Genomic DNA, 8,368 nt, shown 5'->3' on the forward strand with positions numbered 1-8,368 from the left:
GTCATGCTGCTATTTTATTACATTAGAAAGAACTTTTCGTACACTTCTATAATAGAATTGTGCTTCTTTACAACACTTTCTGAATGACTGTTACAGGTACAGTCGATGACAAAATGAGACTGGCATTGATTATCTGGTCAAGGACAAATTTCAGCACCATCTGCAACCAATTTCAGGCTCAAAGTGGCTGTAGGTCACTTCTCCTGATTTAACAATTATCGTCCACATTGTTACCAATGTTGGAGTGCAGATTTTCTGGGATTATCTATTCACTATCAGGAAACAGGAATGAATGAGAATCTTCATGCTACATCAAACTTCAGTCACATGAGTTTTGAGTCTTTGCAGCATCCGTAAAGCAGAGGGCCCTCAGCACATTGCCTGCTGCTCCCTTTGGCCTTCATCATTTTGAGAACATGATACTGTGGGTTGCAAAAGTGAGGCAGATGGGCAAGGCTGTATGCCCCACAGAGTTTTCATGATGCTCTTGTCCTTAAGGTCCAACAAATGTATTAAGATTAAATGGTCAACACCCAATAAGCTTCTGGTAATAGCAGATCACAAACGTGACCTTCTCGGCCTTTGGGTGCTGGCACTCACAGCCATGGCTGCTGCCTAGACGTCCTGAAGCAGCTGTGTTTTCCAAGAGTTCTCCCTCTTCTGATCCCATGTGTTATGTTCAGCACCGTTTTCTCTAGACACAGCTTCTTCATTGATGTTCCTTTCTTCTATGTTGCTTGTCGCTGTGGAACTAACAGCACTGCTGTCACCAAGATTTGCTTCATCTTCACCTCCAAGATCCAGATCTCCATCTGAGAGCTTACGATGACAATCTTCATTCTGCATCTTCTCCTTATCTTCTTCATCTTCCTTGGTCTCTTAGAGGAGCTGCTTCAGGAAGCATGTCAGAGCATGACCCAGACTTCTTAGCTCATGTGTCAGGTGCATCATCATTTTGGGGATAAGATGATTACCTGATGGAGGCAAGGCTCTTGATTTATGAGTCCAAGATGGTTCAATGGTAAGTAAATCTTCAGTATTATTTATTTGAGGGCTATTGCTAGTTGGTGCAGGTTCCCACTGTAGCAAAACCAGTCTATGCCAATGTTGGGTTTGACATTTTTGAAAAAAAAATTCATGAAACTTACTGAAAATTTAAAACTACTTACCAATTTATCTGTTCAAATATCATTCATTTGCAAATAAGTCTGAACCAAAAAATATATTGTAGCCCCAGCATTCTCCAACTTCAAAGTCAGATTCAAATTCTCAAATTATATTTCTGGTAGGATCACTGCACAGTTGGTGAACTACCTCTACACAGTACTCATATGTGGAGGTTTCAGGCAAAGCAGCTGAGAGTTCCAGAGCATAGATAAGTAGTAAACATACAGACTCCATTTCCATGTAGGCAAACTTCTAACTGCCACCAAAGCCCCAAGACTTGGAGAGGTGGATCCTAGAAGGGATCCGGTCTCTGGTGCAAAGTGCAGAAATCCTCTACAACAGGCACATCTGGATCATAAGATGGCACTAATTCACTGGCAAAGTCTGGGGCAACAGGAGTGGTAACAACATGCACTAAGTTTTTCATGAACTTGCTGAACCAGCCTTAGGATCTCTGAGCTCCTTGATCTCAATTCACTCTTAACTAGAAGACCACGACTGGTTCTCTGGCTCCTGAATGAACAATCCCAGCAGCTCAGTTTCTAGCTGAATTCAGTCCTCAGAGAAGGGGAAGCCTCTTTCCTGGTTACTCTGTGAATCAGTCAGTAGTATTAGAATGCACGTAGAGATGTCTTCTCCCATTAATGTTATAAACTTATTTCTCAGCTGTGTGTCCAATCATTAAATTGTAATTTTCACTGCATTCTTCATTTTCCAAAGACTTATCTTTTGCATTCGTTGCAGCTTCTACATTTCTTAACACTTCTTGAACTAAGCAGCTCAGGTCCTTGAGATGTTCAAGAAGTCGGGCTACCTCTTCAATGTGACGTGCTGCTTGTAAATTTCTGCCAAAGGCTTAACAGTAGGTCCACCATGCATTCCTCCTCAAAGTGCACACTGATGGAAGATGCACTTGGGACAACTCTGGCAAAATGTGCTAAGATTTTTGTGATGGTTTTCACTTTTTTTTTTTTTTTTCATTTTCTTCATGTTTGGTAAAATGTGGGAGAGTCTCAAGGGGCTGTGAAATTTTCCACACAGTAACAATTTACCAATTCTCCTAGCTGGAGTGAAGCACAATAATGAGGACACTGAGCTCGCTGCTGCTCTGACAGTCACCTAACACAACTGAAGCAAGGAAGGAAGCACACCCAAAGAAACATGGACCAATTTCTTTAGGCACATGAACCATCCAGAAACCTTGGCCATGATCTCCACACTGTCCACCCACTGCCTCCAGTTCTCACAGGGCCCTGGGTGACCATGCACTTGCCTTCTGCTCTGATAGGCTCTGGATCAGCATCATCAGGTCCAATTGCCAAAGTGCTCTGACCACAGCTCCACTAGCATGCCCCATCCTGTCAAGCTCTGTGCCAGTTTCGACATTCTCCTCAATTTCTTGAGGATACAGCTCCTTTCTGCTGCCTTAGCCACTGCCAATAGGACAAAGCACAAGTAGGGGTGCCGGTGTGCACAGTCACACACTGCTGGGGGAGAACACACCTCGGAAGATTCCTGAACACCATCAGCAACTGTAACGTGGGCAGCCAGGGAGCCGCAAGGCACTTAGATGAAGGAGGGACCACAACCTTGTTTTTCAAAAAGTTTATAATCAGACTAAAGGATGGTTTGATCCTGACAGCTACCAGTTTTGAGTGAAAATATAAGCCAAAAGAATTCTGCAGTAGGTAGAGGCTGCAGTCTAACCTTCACTCCTGCTTAGATCCTATATGAGGTCTCCAAGAAAGCATAGTAGGGTGTGGTAGTATGGGCTCTTGGTGATGTGGAGGGAGGACAGGCCTGCTAGAACATCTCAGCACCTGCAAATTAGCTTCTCAGATGATTCAGAGCCCTGATGCCAAAAGACTGTGAAAACAAGGTACTGCGTCATTGTCTGGATATTATTCTATCAATGGTAATAGCAAGAATCAATCAATGGAAATAACTGATGGGAACTATGGTGAAAGTCCAACTGGGCTTCAGGCTAGGATGGCTTGGAGGGAACATAAGTAAATTACATAGACAGGTGGCCCAGTGCCTCACATCACCTGCTGTCCTTGTATATTTAGGCTCTTACACAAGGCAACAGTCTTGGGAAATGGGTTTTTTAATTCAGTCCTCAGGGAAGGGGAATCTTCCTGCCTTGTTACTCTGTGAATCAGTCAGTAGTATTAGAATGCACCAAAGTTCTGTTCCTGGGGTCCACGGAAGACCCAGCTCATTATCCCCAAAAGACAGAGCTTAAAAGAAATGTTTTTAGTGATTGAATAGCATGTATGTTCTTTACCTTTATTCTGAAAAGAGAAGAAATAATGTGACATAAATGTATACTCAAATTCCTAAGTAGTATTGTACAAACTGACGGATCTAGCCTCAGCCTGAGAGTAACAGAAAAATCAGAGACAAGAAGGTCTCAGAAAGGTTCCTGAGTATAGTTTCTGAAGGTAAGTAGAAAGACTAAGTATTTTCTGCCCATATCAGAGCATACTGAAAACAACCATCAGGAGAGGCTGTATTCAGTAAGTGGCAGAACACATGACTCATTTGTTAAATGACTGAGGTACCAGTCACCTTGTGCTCATGCAATACCCCCATGGACAACACAGTGACGGGTACTAGGAGCAGCCTAATAACAGGCTGTTCTCCCCAAGATCAAATGTGCAGAAAAACAAATCTGTCATTGGAAGAATGTATTTAACGTCACTGAAATTAAAACAAACAAACAAAAAATATTTGTGGGGCAGAGAACACTTTGGAGAAATAAATATTTAGCTGGATCTTTGCAAGTGACTCTTGAAATGATCAAGAGTCAAAGGCCTCCTGTAGATTTTGTTGTGTCTGTCTGGGCAGCAATACTGAGAGAGGGTTTCTTCCAGACCCACGGTTGCTGAAAAACAAGGGAAGCACTGGATGAACAACACAGGAAAGAATTAGAATGCATTGAGCAGGTTCAAACAGATATACAGGAAATTAAGAATTCCACTGAAAGCTGGCCAAACTGCTTGAATGAAAATGAAGATAGACTTTCAGACCTCAATGACAGTGGTGCAGCTCATGAATGTGAAAGAAAAGATCTCTTAAAACTAACAAGGGACCACAACATAACAATTCAGCACCTACAAGATGATGCAAAGAAGAATAATATAAAAGTACTAAGTGTCAGTGAAACAGCAGGAGATAGCATAATTGACATAAAAAGCCTATTTATTTGCAGAAGTACTAGCAGAAAATTTTCCGAATATGAGAAAAAAATCTGATGTACAGATAAGCAAGGAAAACAGAATGCCAAACAGCCATAATCAAAATAAATCTACATCAATACACATAATAACCAAGATCTCAGAAATTCAGCAAAAGAATATAATATTAAAGCTGCTAAACAGAAGAAACAGATCACCTACGATGGAAAGCCCATAAAAGTCATGGCAGATTTCTCACTATAAACCATCAAATCAAGAAGAACTTGGAATGAAGACTTTTAGTGCCTGATAGAAAATAACTTCCAACCCAGATTGATGCACCCTGCAAAACTATCTATCCAATTTAACGGTGAGATAAAGAAAAATGTTAAAGCAAAATTTTTTGGCAGAAGGAAGATGACAGGAAAATGAAAATCTGGAACAATATGGAAGCATGGTGAACACTGGGAATTATATGGAGCAATAAATTAGATTTTTTTCTTAAACTATAAATATATTTTATTTATTTATTTATTTAATTTTTGCAGAACCAGGGATTGAACTCAGGTCCCTGCACTTGCCAGACAAGTGCTTATTCCACTGAGTTATCTCCCTGGCCCCTAAATATATTTAAATAAAATGGGCTAAATAGAATAATATTACATAGGGCTTTTTAACATGTAAATGAGTGAACTAAATGGTAAAAGTAGTCAAAGGTGAGGATGAAAAAAATAATCACCATTCATGCTTTTAGAAAGCTGACAGCCTTTCTTAATTTTGTATTTTCTGACACCAGAACTCAGTATTACATTTCTGCTGTTTTTTAGCCTCTCAGTTTGTGATTTTTATGGCAGCCCGAGACAGCTAATGTGATACTTAGTTATATGTTGTTTAAGGTTTTTTCTGCATGCAGCATATTTCTATATGTTAGAAATTTTAAAATTAATTTGCTGATAATAATTTTGATAATAACATAAAGTACTACAAATTCTAAGTAACACTTCCCAAAACACCATTATAACAAATATACAATACTCAGGAGATTTCTTTCTACCTGCATGGATTGTAGGATGTAGAACATCAGTAACTCAAGCAAGGAGACAACCCAAATGTGTTCTCTTTTTTTGTAGACTGTTTCTTAAGAAACAGTTCAAGAAGCTAAATTTGAACTCCCAGTGATCCTCCTGCCTTACCCTCCCAAGTGGAAGGATCACAAGTATGCATGACCATGTCCAACTGAAGCCTGTTCTAAATATTAGTCCTCTTAGCTAGAATAGAATCTAAAATCTGCTTTAATTCCAAGTAAATAAAGAGGCCATCTAGGAATCTAACCATAGTTTACATTGCAGGGAACAATGATTGTATTGACCAGGCATACAATCAATCAAAGATTGGAACATGAAGTATATGATGATTTAGTCTAGAAAATATGAGGCTTGAAAGATGAGGCTTTCGGAATGCCTTAGGAAGGGCAGTTGTACTCAGGGCTTAGAGGAACTCAAAGTCAAATTATACAAGTTAAGAATCCCGCAAGGAAGAAAGACAAGTGTAAAGTATGAGTTACTTTATACTTTCTGCTACTTTAGCTAATATTTAGGTAAGTGACTGGATTTCTAGTAAATGGTTTTCTTTGCTATCTTAATATAAAATTCCAAAAATTCAAGTGTGACAAGCAGTTTAAAGTCCAGAAACCCAAACCATGGCATGTCTTTCTTGTAATGTTCTCAAACTAAAACCTACATGAACACATGCACAGAGGAAGAGCCACTGAATGGCTGGCTTTGCGAAGTCAGTCTGTCACTGGTGAATATCAAGAGCAGCTCCACATATCTATGAACCGAAAACTGTGAGATGTGGCTGCTGTCCTCTGGATGGATAGGAAGCTAGGAGGACAAGAAAGCTGGTTTTCTTATGTTGTGATTCTGATAGTTTGAATCATTACATATTAATGTGACTTTCATAAAGAACGTCAGGAAAGAAAAATATAGGTTACTCTATTAATTTGTCATTCATTTAATTTATTAAAAATTCATAATATTGTCATGTACAGATAAAACTGGAGATAGATTAAAGCTGATTCATTCCTTGCTTACCCAACTCTAAAATTGGGAAGTATTTCTCTTACACTTCTTACAGTCTCCTCTCCAGGAAGCTAAGTACTTTAACTAAGGAAGATGCAAGTGGTTAAAACTGGGACTGAGAACAAAGGCTGTAATCTGGAAGACTATTTGCTGCTTACTGTTGCAATACACATCTCCTTATGCCCCAGGTAGAGGACACCTGAGAGTGCTTCGTTAATGCCCGCTTCTCCCTATTGAGTCTTATCTTTACACTCTATTTATTTGCAGATGTGTTGAATAGAAATGAATGAAAGTAAATATCTAAGAGCTTTATTTTACATCAGAATGTTATATCATACTTCTTTGTTGTAGTCAGTAGCCTCCAAAAGCAAATGCACAGTGTAATCTAGGAATTGCCTATTACCACTATCCCCAGAGGTTTAGATCAAATTACCTTTCTTTCTCTGGATTTCTGAAAATTCCCAGGAGTATTTTAAATCACCAGTGTCCCTTCTGGCTCCATTTTCCTGCTTCTGCGTAATGAGCTTAAGTTATAGGTGACCTCACTTTCCCCGTGAGCAGTCCTGCTTGTCCCCACATGGGCACAGCTGTGGAATTCAAGCTCTGTCCCTAATATTCACACTTTCCCTGAGTGCAGCCCTTGTGATCTGCTGGAAGAGAGCAGGAGAAGCTGCACCCCTCAAAGAGAGACACTTCTGTTGTGCACATTGAGCACATTGCCCCACAGAGATGGGGAAGTGTTTTCAGCACTCTTCTTCCTGAGTAGTGTGATCCAACCAGGTTCTGTCCATTTCTCTCTCACTTTTCTCTTCTCATTGTGCAGCTCTCAAGTAGAGAGCTGTGTGACCAGGCTTGGATCTAGAGGTCAGTCTGATTTAACAACTCCACACTGAAAGTCTGTAAGGCCATTGGAATGTCCTCAAAATGAGTAGGCGGGCAGTGGGCTAAACATAACAAACAAACATTGGTATTGGACAAGCGCCAATACACAGAGTACAGAATCACAGAATCAGCAGATGAAAATCATTCTTCAAAGGAAGATGCCATCAACAGTATCAAACAGTCTGACTCGGTGAGGTACAGAGCAATGAAAACTGACGATCAGACGCAGCCCAAAGTTGGCCATGGGTAGCCTTGCCAAGCCCAGGTACAGTGACTGTTGAATATAAATGTTGCGATTGGTCTAAAGGAAACGTGAGGATGAAAAGTTAAACTGTACTGGCAACTCCTTAAACAGCTGTGCTCTATTGCAATTTTAAATAAGAGAAAGGCTTAGCTAAAAGGAGGTGCTGGGTCTGCAGGGCTTTATTAGGTTAGAATAGTAGAAATTTCAAGATGATTACAGGCCAATGGTAAAGTGAGAACAAAGACGAAAAGTTCATAACACAGTGGAAGAATGAGATGAGCGAAGGTGTGAGCTGTGCGTCAGGTTCAGTGAAGCTCAGGCAGAAGTGGAGGGCACTGATGTGCGGCCCAGAAAAAACAGCATGTTCACAAATGTGGACAAGGTTGTATGTAACCTGAGACCTGGGGAACTTCTTGTGCAACCACTTATATTTTCTCAGAAATAGAAAGTGTCATCTGATGCGCCTGGAGGTAGGAGAAGCATTACTTTTCACATAGCTTGTTATAGTAGATGCTGGTAGCAGAACTGTGTGCAACAATCAATTATGTGGATGTTTTCTGATAGGCATTTTGAGTATTATTCCAAAATTTGGGCAAATTTGTAAGGTCAATAAAGTGCCTGAGCCTTTAATAATCTGCAGCTGAAATTTCTTTCTTTTTTGAAATTAAAGTCTCATTAAACATATTTTGGACCCTAGAGATATGCAAGGTCAACTTAGTAAAAGTTGCAGCTTCTCCAGAAGGGTGTGTGTTCAGTCTGCATTCCTTGGGTTATTGGTAATGGTGCCTGCTGTGCTTCAGAATACTGTTCAGGAT

General features: G+C 40.2%; 1 pseudogene; it reads right to left on the bottom strand.

The window, feature by feature from the left end:
- Positions 1-312: 312 nt before the first annotated feature.
- LOC101580387 lies at positions 313-2,297 on the bottom strand (annotated as a pseudogene).
- Between the last annotated feature and the right edge of the window lie 6,071 nt (positions 2,298-8,368).

Source organism: Octodon degus, unplaced genomic scaffold (assembly GCF_000260255.1).
Source record: "Octodon degus isolate 3935 unplaced genomic scaffold, OctDeg1.0 scaffold00108, whole genome shotgun sequence".
In the NCBI taxonomy this organism is placed as follows: Eukaryota; Metazoa; Chordata; class Mammalia; order Rodentia; family Octodontidae; genus Octodon; species Octodon degus.